This window comes from Apium graveolens, chromosome 5 (assembly GCF_009905375.1).
Source record: "Apium graveolens cultivar Ventura chromosome 5, ASM990537v1, whole genome shotgun sequence".
NCBI lineage: Eukaryota > Viridiplantae > Streptophyta > Magnoliopsida > Apiales > Apiaceae > Apium > Apium graveolens.
In genome coordinates, this window is record NC_133651.1 from 28,416,213 (window position 1) to 28,434,802 (window position 18,590).

Here is an 18,590-nt window from a genome sequence, read left to right on the forward strand (position 1 = left end):
GACTCCCACTGAGCCACTTACACTATTATGGACGCCCACTGAGCCCATGTTGCTTATGCCGACTCAATAGATGGACTTACTTACCGAACGTTGGGTAAGTAATCAAGTCATTTACCAAAACTGCAACCGTGTTGCGAATATAAAATACACCACAGAGCCGGATCCCTCAGGTTTTGAGCGAGTATTTAAATCCCCTTAAAAAGGAAGATCTTAAATATAAAAATGAGTTTTGGGATCCGCTCTAACTTTTAAAAATCATTTTGAAGACTCGAAAACACTTTATAGAGTGTTCGGAGTAAAGCTGATTTAATGAAGTAAATCAGTCCCCAGAATATTTAGAAAATGACTGAATATTATTATTTAAATAATATTCCCATAAAGAATAATCTTTATAAAAATAATTGAAGTAGAAGTATTAAAACTTATACTTGAAACGAGTATTAAATAACCAAAGATATACTTATATGAAAGTACTATCTTTATTTGAATAATCGAAAATAAGTTTGATTATTTACACCTTATTCTTTAATAAAATAAAGAACAAATCTCAGCAAATAATCGGAGTCATAGATCCTCAAATGAATATTCAAAAATATTCATTAAATAATATAAACTAAGTCATAAGCCCTCGAATGAATATTCAAATAATATTCAATAAATAATATAAAAGAGTCATAAGCCCTCGAATGAATATTCAAATAATATTCAGATAATAAAATAAAAGGAGTCATAAGTCCTCGAATGAATATTCAAAATAATATTCATTTAATATAAAGGAGTCATACGCCTTCGAATAATATTCGAAATAATATTCAATAATAAAATAAAGTTAAAGTTATCGAATAAACCTTATTCGATTAATAGTTTTGAAAACTATGACCATATATATATATATATATATAAGTATATATATATATATATATTTATATCCATATATACAAAATCTACCTGGGATCCTCGACTCCCGGTTTTAGAAAATATTTCCACCTTTTGGGTCCCTATACTAAGGGTATATGCAAGTTACCGCTATCCTCTAGCATAGGTATTATCAACTGAATCAACAGATATATATGGAAAGAATACGAAACAGGCATGCATATATATATACCATAGCAGCATGCTTCAATATATTGCAACATTTGCTAATTAACCAACATGCATCCATCGCAAGATAATGCAAATACATATATACATCACAACAACAGTTATAACTGGTAGAAAACTTGCCTGAGCGACTTGGGGTGATAAAAGGCTCGGGACGAGTCTGGTAACCTATAAACAACAAGTAAGTTGGAATTAAACCAAAGTCACTTGTAAATCTATACTTTAACTAACTTAGACTCTAACGCTTGTTTTGCGCTTACTGATTTGCTTAAGTCACTCGGGTACCCTCGGCTCCACCATTTTTAATAATTTAACCTTTACGAATTTTAAGGCGATTCCTTCGCGAGTGTCTTACCAACTGCCTAACACACTTACCATAAATGTTTCATACATTAATTAACCCTTTTTGGTCTTTAACCTATGTTTCAAAGTAAGGCGAGGGGAAAAGTTTCGTTCGCGAAACGCCGTTACATTAAACGGTCGTTTCTCCTAAACCGTGCATCGGAATCAAACGAACTACATATCAAAACGAAGCTCGTAACATGAGCTATCTAAACATGGCAATGGTCATAATCTAGCAGGGGGTTCTCGGGTCCTAATGTTATGCACAAAAACAGTCTAAAGAAAATCGGACGTTACGATGACTATGTTTACGCGATTTCCCAATTTTAAACCATTCAAAACCAACCCAAATTCAACCTCAAATCCAACATACAACCAACATCCATCCTTATCACATCATAACAACCCCAACCAATTCAATTTTAACATTTATACTTATGCCTAAGCTTAACTTTAACCATACTTAAGTTCTTTTAATCAAAACAACAACATTTACCATTCCAATTCAATACCATTTCAATCCCAAACTCTAAATCACAAACATCAAGCTACAATATCACCCTACTAATCAAAATCATCTTATAATACATAGGAATCTAGGGTTTGGAGATGATATACCTTCCTTGAAGTGGTGGGAGGAGCTAGGAAACCTTAAGAAGCTTTGAGAAGTCTTAGGAATGCTTGGATCTTCAAGGAAAACAAGAAAAATTTCAAGTTAAAAACTTGAAAACACTATTCATAGTCTTCTTCTTTGATTAAATGAAGAAGATGGAGAAGGAATTGATGGCTTAAACTCATGATATAGCCCTAACTAAGCATGAAGATGATTAGGGAATTAACTCACCAATTTAGGAAGCTTGGATCTTTGATTTTGAATTTCTTGCCCTTTTGAAATAGTAAAAGCCGAGAGCAAAAGATGAACAATGCCTTGGTTTCTTTTTGATTTTGATGAAGAATGAATTTGCTTGGCTTAGTTGATTTGTTTTTGTGTTTGATTTAGTTAATTACCTTGTTGCCCTTGAATTTGTGTGGTTAAAAAGCCACCACACCTCCTTCCTTCCCATGTCATGCCTATGTCATGTTGTGATGTCATCCTTCCCTCTTTGTCCTCCTCTCATTGGTTGGGTGACATCACTCACTCTAATCCCTTTGATTAACTTCCTAATTGTTTGCCTAATGACCGCTGATCTGTTATACGGTTCGCTTAACTTTCGTTTTCGTTTATCGTTTGAAGGATCATACCCGGGATCTTATTACTTAGGTTCCCTTAACCTTTCTCAATACATTATATTCCTTTTTATGATCCTCTATTATAATCCTTTAATTTAAATCCTTTTTATCTTGTTACCTTATACTCAATTCTTTCCGTATCTAGTGGATTTCCGGGAAAAATCCAAGTGTTCGGAAATTGGATTCTGACGATCTTTACATACACTTATATACCACGTAGAGTACTAATAATATCCCAGAATATCCATAACAGAACCCCTACATAGTGTGGCATGAAAAGTTTTCTCATTCAGCTAAAACACTATTCACAAGGGTTACAAAAAGTTGAAAATTTTGGGGGTTATTACAAGTTTGATATAATTTTAGGAATGGATTGGTTAGGAAAGAATAACGCTCAGATTAATTGTAAGACCAAGAAAGTGTATTTAAAGACGAAGAGTGGAGAGAAGGTAGTATTTAAGGGGCAGAGGCAAGAACAACTATTTCTTATAATCGTTCAGGCTAAGAAGCTACTTAGAAAAGGTTGTGAGTCGTTCCTAGCTTATGTAGTCGATTCAGAAAAAGGCAGTCCCAGCATAGAAGATATACCCGTAGTTAACGAGTTTCCCGATGTGTTTCCAGACGAACTACCAGGCTTACCACCAGATCGACAAATCGAGTTCGAGATCAACCTTGCTCTAGGCACGGAACCAGTTTCAAAGGCCCCATATAGGATGGCACCAGCAGAAATGAAAGAGTTGGCGAGCCAGCTACAAGAATTGTTGGATAAAGGAGTGATACGGCCAAGTACGTCGCCATGGGGAGCACCTGTTCTGTTTGTAAAGAAGAAAGATGGGAGTATGCGACTATGCATAGATTATCGGGAGTTGAATAAGGTAACGATCAAGAACCGCTACCCGCTACCAAGAATAGATGACCTTTTTGACCAGCTGAAGGGAGCAAAATGCTTTTCAAAGATTGACTTGAGATCGGGATACCATCAATTAAAGATCAAAGAAGAAGATATTCCCAAGACAGCATTTAGGACCAGATATGGGCATTATGAATTCCTAGTAATGCCGTTTGGATTGACCAACGCCCCGGCCGCATTTATGGATCTGATGAATCGAGTATTTAAGAAGTATTTGGACAAGTTTGTAGTGGTATTCATTGATGACATCCTTATTTATTCTAAGTCGGAAGAAGAACATAAGCAGCATCTCTGGATAGCATTGGAGATACTTTGTCAAGAGAAGTTGTATGCCAAGTTTACCAAATGTGAGTTTTGGTTAAAGGAAGTTCAATTTTTGGGGCATGTCATTGGAAATGAAGGAGTTAAAGTGGATCTGGCAAAGATTGAGGCAGTTATGAGTTAGGAGAGGCCAAAGACTCCTACGGAAGTGCGAAGTTTTCTAGGATTGGCAGGATACTATAGAAGGTTTGTCAAGGATTTTTCGAAAATCGCCACGCCGTTGACCAAGTTAACCAGGAAGAATCAAAAGTTTAAATGAAGTGCAGAATGTGAAGATAGCTTTCAAGAGTTGAAGCAAAGATTGGTAACAGCTCCGGTATTAGTGCTTCCAGATGACCAAGGAAACTTTGTGATATTCGGTGACGCTTCACATAAGGGATTGGGCTGTGTGTTAATGCAACATAGTAAGGTGATTGCGTATGCGTCAAGACAGTTGAAACTGCATGAGTTGAAGTACCCGATGCATGACTTGGAACTAGCCACCATAATGTTCGCACTTAAGATTTGGAGACATTACCTCTACGGAGCAAAGTGTAAATCTACACAGATCATAAGAGTTTAAAGTACATTTTCACTCAGAAGGAGCTCAATATGAGGCAGAGGAGATGGCTGGAATTGATCAAGGACTATGACTGCTCGATAAATTACCATCCTGGAAAGGCGAATGTTGTGGTCGATGCTCTAAGTAGGAAAGAGAGACTGAATATGATGACAACACCAAATGAATTATCTGAAGAAATCAAGAGATTTGAACTGGAACTTTGTGATTGTGGAAAAGTTGAAGAAGTTTGTCGTGCAATGACTTTTCAGCCAACACTAGTTGAAAAGATAAAGAAATTGTCAAGAAGAAGTAATGGAGAAAGAGAAGAATCGGTTGACTGGAGAGGAGATTAATACTCAAAGGGATGAGCAAGGGATACTAAGGTTTTCTTCCAGAATTTGGATTCCTCATGTACCTGAATTAAAGAATGAGATCCTACACGAAACCCACAATTCGAAATTTTCAATCCACCCGGGAAGCACCAAGATGTATCGGGACTTAAAGCAGAACTTTTGGTGGCCAAATATGAAGCGGGACGTGGCATAATGGGTTGCGAAGTGTTATACTTGTCAGAAGGTGAAGGCAGAACATCAACGACCAAGCGGATAATTCAGCCCCTAAAGATTCCAGAATGGAAATGGGAAAATATTGCTATGGACTTTATAGTAGGACTACCGCGAACGAAATCCGGGCATGACGCTATATGGGTTATAGTTGATCGTCTTACGAAGTCAGCGCATTTCCTTCCAATTAACGAGAAGTCGTCACTGGACAAATTGGTTCATCTGTATGTGCGCGAAATCGTACTAAGGCATGGAGTACCCGTATCAATAGTTTCAGACAGAGATCCCCGATTTAACTCGAGATTTTGGAAGCAATTTCAAGAATGTCTTGGCACGGAGTTGAATATGAGCACGGCGTACCACCCACAGACTGATGGTCAGAGCGAAAGGACAATTCAAACAATCGAAGACATGTTGCACAGTTGTGCAATCGATTTTGCAGGAAGTTGGGATGACCACTTGCCGTTGATTGAATTCTCTTACAACAATAGCTATCATTCCAGTATTGGCATGCCACCATACGAAGCTTTGTACGGGCGAAAATGTAGATCACCAACAAGTTGGGATGAAGTAGGAATGAAGGATTCTCGGCTCAGAATTGGTACAACAGTTGCATGACACAGTCAAGTTAATTCAGAAAAGGTTGCTTGCTGCTCAAGATAGACAGAGGAAGTATGCGGATCCAGCGCGTAAGGATGTTCGATTCCAAATTGGCGAAGCTGTTTTGTTGAAGGTGTCACCTAGAAAAGGGTTGTCTAGATTTGGCAAGAAAGGGAAGTTAGCACCTAGATATATAGGTCCTTCTGAAATTTTGAGTCAAGTGGGGAAGGTGGCCTACGAGTTGGCCTTACCACCTCAGTATCAGCATGTGCATAATGTGTTCCATATGTCGTTGCTTAAGAAGTATAATCCTGACGCTAGCCATGTGATAGAATATGAACCTGTAGAAAATCAGGCAGACCTGTCATTTATGGAGCAACCTGTCAAAATACTCGACTGGCAAGAGAAGAGTCTTAGGAATAAGACAGTAAAGTTAGTAAAAGTACTTTGGAGAAACCCTAAGGTCGAAGAATCGACTTGGGAGTTAGAGTCTGATATGCGTTCCCGGTATCCTCATCTGTTCTCTTAGATTCTGGGGACAGAATCTCTTAAGGGGGAGAGGATGTTACAACCGGCATTTTCGTGTAATACTATTTGTAAATTTGGTGCAATTTTAAAACCGAATGCCAATATATTCAACTATTGTATGCTTGTGTGAATGAAAATTTCTGCGTCTTAAATTTGCGTTATGTGGTATATGATTTTTCAAAGCAAAAGTTTATTTATTTCTTTTATTTTTGATTTATAAGGAATATTTTAAACCTTGAATAAATTCCTTTTTAAAAGTTATATTGTTCACATATTTCAAAAGTGGTTTTATAAAATTTCTAAAAATCCAAGTTATTTTATGGTATAAATTTTATAATTTTTGAACTTGTATTTTATTTTATAAAAATAAATTTTTATAAATTTTAGTTGTCTTAATTAGCAAATTATATGGTTGCCCTTGCATGCAAATCCTTTTCTATTCAATTTAAAGGGCTAAAGAGACAATTCCAACCCCACTAACTCTTATTTTACTAGCCAAATTCCTTCTTTGCCCTTGCATGCAAAATGATCCAAGTATAATTGAAAGGTTAGTCTTGTCAATTCTCATTCCCACTCACATTTTGTCAAATCAAAAACCATAAAACAATCAAATGTCATGATCATTCACTCCACTCACACCACACTTTCTCCTCCCTCCCTCCTCCCTCTCTCACTCTCGGCCCTCCTCTCTCTCACTCTCGGGTTTTAGCCGAGACCAACCCCCTCCCCATTTTCTTCATTCCTCAACCAAGCTCCCACCTTCTATACAAGTAAATACTACTTCCCATATCATGATCACATATATTTCAAGGAGTTTTGAGTAAAAAGTTTAAGCTTTAAGGTTGCATGTCAAGGTTTTAGTTGAAACTCAAAGTACAACCTTGATTCTTATGGATTTAAGGTTGTTTTTTAGAGGACTACAAGGAATGGTGAAGTGCCAAGTCTTGAGAAGGAAACTCTTGATGTTGAATGGCCATTTCCCTTCCATTTCATTCGGCCATGACTTTAAGGGAGCCGAATGAATGGTCCTTGAGATCATTCTTGTTGCTTTGTTCAATCTTTGTATGTTTATATGATAATGGCATGAATCTTGTAGTGAAAATTTGATGAAACTCTTTGCATGCTAAGTGATCATCTAGATATAGCTTATGCTAGGCTTGAATGTCAATTTCATGGTGAAATATATTTAGAAAACATGTTGCTTTGGTTGGTAAAACTCGAAGACATGCATGCATGTGGATTTCTCTTAGAATGTTATAAGATTTTGATCATTTGGAAAGATTTTGTTAGTAAGCTTTAATTTCAGTAGGAATAAGGTGTTAATATTGATTAGTGTTCCTTGATGCATGGTAATAATTCGGGTATATTTTATAAAAAAAAACATAACTTGTTATTTTTAAAAACTTGATGATTTGGGAGTTGTGAAATGTGGTTTCTTTTGTTTTGCCATGATTGCACCTTAGGTAAGGATGATCTCCACCAAGATTATTTTTAGTATAAGGTAGTTAGTTCAGTATATCACCATTTTTAAGTCTTGGTTTGGGTAATGGGTTGTTGGTGGTTGAGTTTGTCAAGTCAAAACCTTGGAGAAAGGAGAGTTATATTTCTGCAGAAATTCAGTTTAGTACCCTGAGGTTTAGAGTGAGTTTTGACCATGTCACTGATGTGCACTTTGAGACCCAAGCCACCAGAAGTTAGTATTGGGAGTATATAAAAGGTTTTAGGTGTTGGTTGGAGGTTTGCATGTCGTTTGGTTAGATGCACAAGTAGAATAACAAAATATGTCCAGCAGGGGACAGTTTTGTTGCAACTTAGAAATAGGGAGATTTGACCATGTCATGGGTAGGCCCTCATTAGGCCCTATTGGGCCTTAGTTAGAGGGAGTTTCAGAGAAGTTTTTCCAATCATAGTTCATAGGATATGAGTTAGAACCATGGGTCACAAGTTAATTCAAGTCGGGGCGCTTTCTGCCCAGAAAAACAGGGGAACCATGGACTTTTAGCTTAGGCCCAAGAAGGCCCAACCCAGGCCCTTGAGCCACATCAAGTTTGGGAGATGCCCTAAGGTCAGGAGAGTCTTGTGTAAAATTTTGAAGGAAAAACTATAGTTTAAGGGTGTCTAATGCACTAAAGAAACCATAGATGTCATTCTGAAATTTGCACCAGTGAGCACTTTCACTTATCACATAGTTTTAGAACACTTAGGAGTGAGATTTAGGTTGACCACCATAGTTGTAAGATAGTATAAGGTCAGTAGAGCAAAAGGCCCAAGTGAGGGTCAATAGGTCTTGGATAGTTTATTAAAGGCACCTCGAGTTAGGAAGCCAAAATTTGAAGACTTTGTCTAGTTTAGCGACCAAGTGACTTAAGTTGTGAGTCGAGATCATCCAAGCCTAGTATTGTATTATGGTGTATATGGTAATATTTGATATTAAAATATGATTTGTGAGTATATTTGGCTTTGTGTGCAAGTATATTTTGAAGGTGAATACAAATTAAGTGCATATAGGCCTAAGTGCCATTTGTGTTTAATTACGGGATGTGAATAAGTTTAGTTGGTGAGAATATATTATAACGAGGATTATTATTATTTATGTAGGATCTCGAGACGAGGGAAAACTTGCCATAAAGGTCGAGTGAAGCTTCCAGTTGCTCCTACCAGTCAGACCAGACCAGCCTTTCTCAAGGCAAGTGATTCAACTTGTCTTTCGTATTCACTGTAAATAGCTTATATATATTGATGCAACTATCCTGAGTCATTTTGATATATTTAAATCAAGCGTATCTTATGTTTATCTTTGAATCATATAAAAATGCCATGAACCCTCGAGTACGTATTGTAAGTAGTTCAAAAGTCTTATCATGATAGTATATTAAAGTAATTTTGAATGCCATGTTAAAAGAAAGGGTAGTTATAACTCTTGGTTGATTCTCTTGATTAATATGCTGATGATTCCTAAGTGTTGATATCTCATCCTAATACTTGAACCCCTATAGAACCTTACCTTGATACCTGAAAGCCAGATATTTATCAAAGTTGTTCCTCATTGATTGATACCCCTCTTTCTTATCCTAAAGCTTGACAATTCTGATATATCCTGAGTTAAAGATCATTTCTTCATACCTTAACACCCTTAGTATTCATGATGCTTATCTTCTTGATGATCTAGCACTTGCACCTTGACGAAAAACCATTGCTTTAAGCCCAGTCTGGCATTACCCCTACATAATATCCAATAGCCTCACTAAATTTTCTTGTCCAAGTTTTATATATGAAAACCTTTCCATTACCCTAATGGAGTAAAGTTTAGTGGATCATGGCCCTGAGATTTAGTACCATATTTCCTGTGTTTCGAGTTGGTCTATAATCCCTTGATAAAAATGCTTACTGTTAAAAGAGATTTTGTTATAATTCGGCATCAGTTTTTGAAATAAATAAAATGTGGGTTTTCAGTCCCAAAGGGGGATAAATGTTTTCTTTGAATAGTGGATCTGGACTGAGACGCGAGTCCTTTCAACACTTATATTAGGCTTAAAAGTTGCCTAGGGATTCCCATTAATGTTCTAGAACCCAGCGAGGTTCGGGATTACTTCGCGGCTGATCACCGGCTGTAATCCGTAGCGTCATAAAATGATTTTGATTAAGATATGGTTTTGAAATTGTTTTGATACAAGCAAAATGATGCCATCACCCAAAGTTTTATCTCTCGTTATCATTGGTTATGTTTTTCCATTGTCATTCTTTCATGTATATCGATTTATGTTTTGTATCGTATTGTTTAGCACTTGTTGAGCATTTGGCTCACTCCTTGCTTTACTCTGATATTACAGCTAGCAGCTATGATTAGATTCAAGCAGACCGCCCGTAAGACCTGTGATGCCGATGCTTATGTTCGAGGTCAGGTAGAATAAGAGATAGTAGTTTTGTGTGAGGACTCGATAATTAAAATCAGCTGTAATAGATGGTAGTGTTGGGCTGTTCCAAACCCTAAACTGTAAGATCTTGGCTTTGGTTATGTTTATTTATTTTTAAATAATGTAATAGGTATATTTAATTTTGCTGGTTAAGTTGGGGGTGTGACACATACGCTATTACTTTCCCGTGTTGCATTAACACACATCCCAATCCTTTATACGAAGCATCACTGAAGATCACAAACTCTCCTTTTTCATCTGGTAACATCAAAACTGGGGCAGTTACCAATCTCTTCTTTAACTCTTGAAAACTTTCTTCGCACTTATATGTCCATACAAACTTCTCATTCTTCCTTGTCAACTTAGTCAATAGGACATCAATCTTACAGAAATCTTGCACTAACCATCTATAGTATCTTGCTAATCCCAGAAAACTTCTGACCTCCGTAGGAGTCTTGGGCCTTTCCCAATTCATCACATCTTCTATCTTAGCTGGATCCACCTTGATTCCTTCTTTATTGACTACATGTCCAAGAAACTGTCCTTCCTTCAGCCAAAACTCGCACTTTGAAAACTTGGCATATAACTTTTCTATTCTCAAGATTTCTAAGGAAATCCTCAAATGCTCCATATGGTCTTCCTCCATCTTGGAATATATCAATATATCATCGATAAACACTATAACGAACTTATCCAAATATTGCTTGAACACTCTGTTCATAAAATCCATAAATGTGGTTGGCTCATTCGTCAAACCGAACGCCATTACCAAAAACTCATAGTGTCCATATCTCGTCCGAAACGCTGTCTTGGGTATATCTTCTGCTTTAATCTTTAGCTGATGATACCCAGATCTTAAATCAATCTTGGAAAAATAAGTAGCTCCTTTTAACTGATCAAACAAGTTGTCAATTCACGGTAGAGGGTACTTATTCTTAATCATCAACTTATTCAATTCACGATAGTCAATGCACAACCTCATACTTCCATCTTTCTTTTTCACAAATAACACTGGTGCACCCCACGGGGATACACTTGGGCGTATTACTCCTTTATCTAACAATTCCTGCAACTGCGCTGCTAATTCCTTCATCTCGACTGGCGCCATTCGATAGGGAGCTTTCGATACTGGTTCCGTTCCAGAAGCCAAATCAATCATAAAATCGATCTCTCTATCTAGAGGTAATCCATGCAATTCGTCTGGAAACACATCGGGAAAATTTTTTACTACCGAAATATCCTCCATCCTTACGAATTCTTTCTCCACATCTTTGACATGAGCCAAATAAGCTTCACATGCTTGACGTAGCAATCTTTTTGTCTGAATAGCCGATAAAAACTTCTTCTCTTGTCTTTTCCCCTTGAATATCACTTCAACGCCATCCTTGGTCCTTAACTTCACCTTCTTGCTTTTACACTCTATTTGTGCCTCGTGGTTTGACAACCAATCCATTCCTAATATAACGTCGAATTCTCGCAGAAAAGTGCCGACCTTCTATAACCACATCACAATCGGGACAAACCTTATTAACAGTGACTTTCTATTAATTTGCTACTTCTATAATCAAATTAGGTTCCAAAGGGTACGCAACACATTTTAGTCTATCAAGAATACTTTCAGCAATAAATGATCTAGTTACTCCAGAATCCATTAATACTTTTACTTCTACTGAGTTAATAACAAGCATACCTGCCACCACATCCACATCTTGCACAACATCTTTCATTATCATGTTAAAGGTTCTAGCTCTGGGTTGAGCTGTTGGTGCTGGAAGAAGCGGTGGTCCAGTAATTCTAAGAATATTGGCCTTTTGGACAGGCTCTTTGCAGTTTCTGGCCATATGGCCCACTTTTCTACACTTAAAATAGGTCAATTCAGGCTTCTTTGCTCCACTTGGGCACTCGGATGAATAATGCCCTTCTGATTACACCTAAAACAGGTAACATCCAACTTGTTACATCTTCCCAGGTCTCTCTTCCCACAAACTTTACACTCTTGAATCTGAGGTCTACTATTCTTTCCCAGTTGTCCTGCCTTCTGGAAACGGTTCTTCTGAGCTCCATTCCCGGGTTTGAATTTCTGAAACTTTTGGTTCTGACCTCCACCATTCTTTCCAAACTTCCCTCTAAACTTCGAGCTTCCTTGCTCTTGCTCCGAGCTCTCAAACTTCTTTTCCTAATTTCATTTTCTCTCTTTGCAGCTTCACGTTCTCCTTCCACTATCATTGCCTTTTGCACCAGGGCGGCATAGTTCTTGATCTCCAACAGTGCTAATTGACTTCGAATCCATCGCCTAAGTCCATGTTGGAACCTTTTGGCCTTCTTCGCCTCCGTATTCACATATTCAGGTACAAATCTAGACAACTCCAAAAATTTCAGCTCATATTCTTCTACTGACATATCTTCTTGTCTAAGGTGCAAAAACTTCATCTCCAACTGGTCTTGCATATAGCTTGGAAAATACTTCTCCAGAAACATCTCAGTAAACTTCTCCCACGATAAATCATTTCCTTCAAGCAAAGCTTTAGAAGATTCCCACCAGAAACTCGCCTCGTCTTTAAGATAATAACTCGCATACTGAGCTTTCTTTTCATCCTTAACTTCTGCTAACTCAAATGCTTTCTCCATTTCTCTTAACCACGACTGATCTTTTATCGGGTCTGGAAAACCTAAGAACTCTGGGGGATGAACGGATTGAGAGTGTTTGAAGTTTCCAACTTTAGGGGCTATGGGTTGTTATAAAAGTTGAGCAAGTCGGCTTATCATGGTGGTATCTTGATTCCGTTATGGGTCTTGGGTTTGAATTTCTTCTTCTTGGTGATCTGGTGAATTGGCCATTTCTTACAAACCTGATTGAGCAATTATTTAGCAATACAATAGCATGGCATTGATATATATATATATATAACAACATTTTACTACGAAATCACTTTTACGGGTTTTAAGCTTTACCCAATTTTGCACATACAATCCTATTACTACATAATTCTCCTATCAGTTTCATTTTCTCATGGCACAGGGTAAAATTCTCGTGAAAAGATTAAACACGGTTGTATAAAAACATGGTATGCAAAACAGTTATAAAGATTCTCAGGGTCCACAATAGGTATGATGGATTCAATAAGCCAAAGGTACATAAATAAAGGTTTGATTACAGCAAGTTCTGTAAATAAGGTACAATAATATAACAGGATTAAACAGAGGAAGAACTGGAAAACATCCCCCTTATCTACCCCTAACTTCTAATAACTACTACTACAAAATCCCGAGATACGATACAACATAACAAATGAAAAAAGGATCCCAGCATCTGACCAAGTATCCCAAAGCCTACCGGCACTGAAAATAACAACAACTACTACGGGCTCCACCAAATGTCCCACCTGATCTAATCATCCAAAATCTCTCTCAACACAACCAACATCCAGCGAATGATCTTATGTAGCCCCCGGGCCTCAGCATCACTAGTGGATGGTCCCATATCCAATCTCTTCCGGGCACCCTGCTTCACCATCTTAATCCGGACTCTCCACTCATCATCCATAACTGAAGCGCTCTTCCTAGACTCTCGAGCTAGCCTATCCACCAAAGCTCCCAATTCAGGAATACGGGAGTAAACAAAGTCTCGATCATGGGCTAACTTGCCACCAACAGTAACAGGCACAATCTTAGGCATCTCAGACACTGGCTCAGGGGCTGGGGTCTCTGATCCTGGCCTCAAGGGTGATACCTGTATAGGAATCTCACTAATCTCAGATGGATCATCTTCCGGATCTGAACTAATATGCACAGGCTCCTCTGGAGAGGGTGGAATGGGGTCCACTGGGGTACCAGTCAAACTAATCTCTAAATCAGAATCACTACCACTACTGGGGTCCTGAGAGAAAACATAAAACAGCAACCAAGAAATAGCATTAAGGTTAAATGAAACTTCCAACTAACTCACACCCTAACTCTAGTTGCCACTTTAGCTTATTCACTTTCCTTAGACTATACCTAATAGTCTAACTCAACTCTATATGAGTCGAACACTCTCGCGATTTATATATATACCCAAAATATCCTTTTTCTCAACTTGTCTCAGGGACTAGATGTTGTAGCTCTGATACCAACTTGTGACGCCTTCAATCTCGAGGTTAGAAAATGAGGACCCACACAACACTAGACTAACAATAAATAAGCATAAACCCCGATTAACTACTAACAGGATCTAACATGATAAAGTTTGAGACAAGATTATAACTACCAATCATAATATATAAATTACAACCCAAAATAATATTTAATTTACACAATCGATTCCGACTTGGAACCGACAGATAACCCATTGTATCTTTACAAACTTTCCGACTAAGCGCTTGCTCACACATAACATGTACTGCCTGCTCTGGCATCTGGAAGCCTACAACACGGTAGGGTCCACCAGGTACGCTCTTACGAGCAGTGCGCCTAAGTCTGGACATCCTCTTGCTTAACTGCCATGGTTAGAACAAAGAAAAATATATGAGTATAAAACTCAGCAAGTAACTATATGACAGTTCTACGATACAATATCCACAATATACTAATACTGCTTTTAAGGCATTCTACTTTAAATCTCTAGGGTGCAAATTTCTGTCTTTGGGCTATGAAAGGGTTATGAAGAAAGATTTGGGCTTTCAGGAATCAAAGCTCAAGATAGAGTGGAAGCCGACATTCATCACAAATCATTAACAGGATCTCAAAGGATCTTTCAAGTGGAAAGCAAGAATCTATTTAACTCTGGGAATCAATTATATGATTGATAACAATATCAGAATAGAATCAGGGTTCTCAAAACTGAATACCAAACAATATCTCAATCAACTCATCACAAATCATTTTAAACCATTTCATTTTCAAAGAATCAATTGTTGAATAAGGAATTCAATTTCTCTTTATTAAAAGATATGGAACCCTTAATTGGACTACTTTAACTTTCAATTCATAATAATAATACGGGTGATCAGCCCGTACCGACCTCCATCTGGTCTTTAAGGTACCTATGGCATAATTTCAGCCTTAAATTGGACTAGCCCCGCTAGTCTCTTATATGACTGGACTAGTCCCAATAGTCTCTTACGTCTCAATCCAATCCATCAGCATTTCATTTGAAAAACCTTGTGTTGGAAAAGAAAGGTTTTACTAAGTTCGTTTTAACATTACCAAGAATATGAAATCATTCAGACTTTTTCGAGTCGAAACTCATTCTTAAGTTCAATTTCAAGAATTCAAAGAAAGTGAATGAATCAAAGGTAAGCAAGGTTCAACACTAAGGATATTGATCAAATGATCATAAGGTATACAAGTTAGGGAATCAAAACAGTTCCAAGGATCATCATGGAATAAGATAAGCAAGGGAATGAAGGACCATTATGCAAGGGAGTTCATAAAGGTTCTTATAGGGTTTACAAGAATTCAAGGTATCAACAGGTGATCAGGATATGAATAAAAAAGTTACTATAAAGGTTTGAATAATAATCATATCAATAATAGGTTCACAAGGATAATAACAGGGTATCTCAAGAATCAATAATAGATTCACAAGGAACAATAACAGGGTATCTCAAGAATCAATAATAGGTTCACAAGAAACAATAACAGGGTATCTCAAGAATCAATAATAGGTTCACAAGGAACAATAACAGGTTCACAATTGCTATAAAAGTTCAATACTATATCATGGCATGAACAATATCCTCTCTATAAATAATTTATACAAGTAAGCAGAGTTACTTGCCTAAATTCGCTTTCTTGTTTCACAAGGGTTGAACTACTGCCACCTAGTACACTTTTCCCTTTCCTAGCCCGAATGCCTTCTCGCTCCGAAACTACAATTCAAAAATGAAACCCTAATTAGATTCTCACTCGATGTTCCCAGAACGCTTAACAAATAACCCTTATCGAGAAACCCTAAGAGTATATATATATATACTCAATTAAAAACACAAAGCACGTTTATACCAAAACTTGTATACTTTAACCAAATAGTCATTGAATCACAATATTGCGACGCAATTACGACACATAGCATATAATCCTTGTATTCAAACTCTATACTCGGGTTATAATAACAATTGTATAATCTCGTATAAAGACGACTCAATTCTTCCTTTTATTCCATTTAATTCAAACCAAAACCACCAAATAAACCAAATAATTCTTAGAAATCTCACATGCATTCACTTGGTAAGATATTGGAATCAAATCAATTACTTTTTATACCTATACTCCATTCGGCTATAATCACAAAACACAATCAAAAATCGAACATGGACATGCAAGTAAGAAAATCACATATAAACTTGAGATCAAGCTTCACTCGTCCTTTTACATCATTTTTAACTCAAATCTTTACATGCAAAGCTATAACTTAACATGCATTTGATACTTCATCCAGAAACCAACTCTATAATTCATTTAAACACATAATTTGGAATCTACAAGATTGATCTTTCACCTTAACACACAATTCCACTTATTCTCTTAAAATTCAACCTACAACCTTCGAATTTTACCAAAATCAACACATGCAACCATGAATTTTGATTCTTTAAATCATCAACTAATCTAATTTCTCAATTACTTCTAAGAATAAACATCAACAAGTCATTTTCATCAATGAACAATCAATTTCATTTTCTCAAAATTAAGAACCCATTCGGGTTTTAGGAATCAACACATGCAAACATAAAAATGTAGTTTAGGGATACTAGAGCTCAGTTTCAACATCATCACTAACCACCGGTTCACCGGAGTTCATCACCGGTGGCGGTGGCTTCACGGTGGTGCCCCCACTCGGGGGTTTCCAACCCTAAACCACCAATTTATACATCAAAAACACGCATGCAATCATATATAATCTTTCACAATTATTTGAAAATCAAAAACCCCTTTTATTTTTATCAAAATCGAACCAAAACCACATAATCCAACTGTGGGTTTTTCAAAAACTTTGGAGATAGCAACATGCATTTACATATCTGAATAGAGGAAGCAAAATCTTGCATGTGCATGGTCTTATAATCGAAAAATGATGAAGAATGAAGGAAAGATTGAAGAGAGAGAGAGAGAGAGAGAGAGAGAGAGAGAGAGAGAGAGAGAGAGAGAGAGAGAGAGAGAGAGAGAGAGAGAGAGAGAGAGAGAGAGAGAGAGAGAGTACCGAGAGTGTATGTGTGAGAGAGAGAGAGCTTCGAGAGTGAGAAAAAAGAAAGAGAGAAGAGAGAATTTGGTGGTGAGGAAAGAAAAGAAGGGGGTGGGGTGTGGGGATTTATAACCACCAAGGAAGGGTAGTTTGGTTTTGATTAAATGAGTTTCAAATTTTCTTTTATTCTTACTCAAAAATGAATTTAAATATTATGTAGCTCTCTCAATAAAAATGAAAATGTCACGAAAAGCAATTTTAGAATAAAGATCTCAAAATTAGCTTTTCGACCATATTTTAAAATAATTTTTGAGCGAACGGTTGATTTAATACGGATTTTACAAGATTATGCTGAAAATAGCATTTTAACTCCATAAAATCATTTTAAAATGCACCGATCACGAAATAAATCCATCTATCATTTTTAGAAAGTCTCTAGGACTATTTTTAAGATAACAAAATAAATTTCACGCCTTGACCATACTCGGATAATTTTATAAATTATATAAAGGTTCAATAAACCTCATTTTAAATCAAATAAATCCCTTAAATCACTTAAAAAATCAACAGATCATGTAATCATGCATACATACAAGCAAACACATATATCCACACATCACAACTCATATTTGATCACTAAATTTCCTTTTTCGTGTAACGAGTTGCGTTCTGCTTGACGGTCCGACGCTGAGTGTTTCATTTACGCTTCACAATTAATCCTTTATACCAACTGACACGTCACTGAAAGACTTACTTAAACACTTACTTAAACATTTCCATTTCACATAACAACATATATTTCACATTTAAATACTTTTATTCTCTTTTAAAATGGGTCTCGTTCTACCTGACGGCCCGACAACACAACTTATCCCCTAAGCCGACTCATCAAACTGGAACGCGTCATTTTACGTTCCCAGTTACTAATATACAATAAAGATAATTAACCATCAAAATCATTTAATACCTTTATTAAATCACATAAATTATAATTACATCACAGAATCATACTTTATTCACTTAATTACGTCGCGAAATTTCCAGTCGTTACAGAAGTCGGGATCTACTACAAAGATGACACCTTCATTTTGCTAAATAGAGAAGTTATTGAAACATTTTCAACTATAGAATTGGAGAGAGAGTAATAAGTTTGATGGATGTAAGAGATTCATGTACAAGGATGAGGAAGGCTGCGTTGGCTCAGAGGTTGAGAGAATAAATATAAGGGATGCAAGGGAAAAGGCTGAAAGGGAGGAAAGTGAAAGAAAATATGCTAAGGAGATTGAAATATTTGAGCAGAGGTCAATTGAATTGAAGGCAAAGAGGTTGAGCTGGGTGTCTGCAAATGGCATATTTCTGAATATAAAAACATACA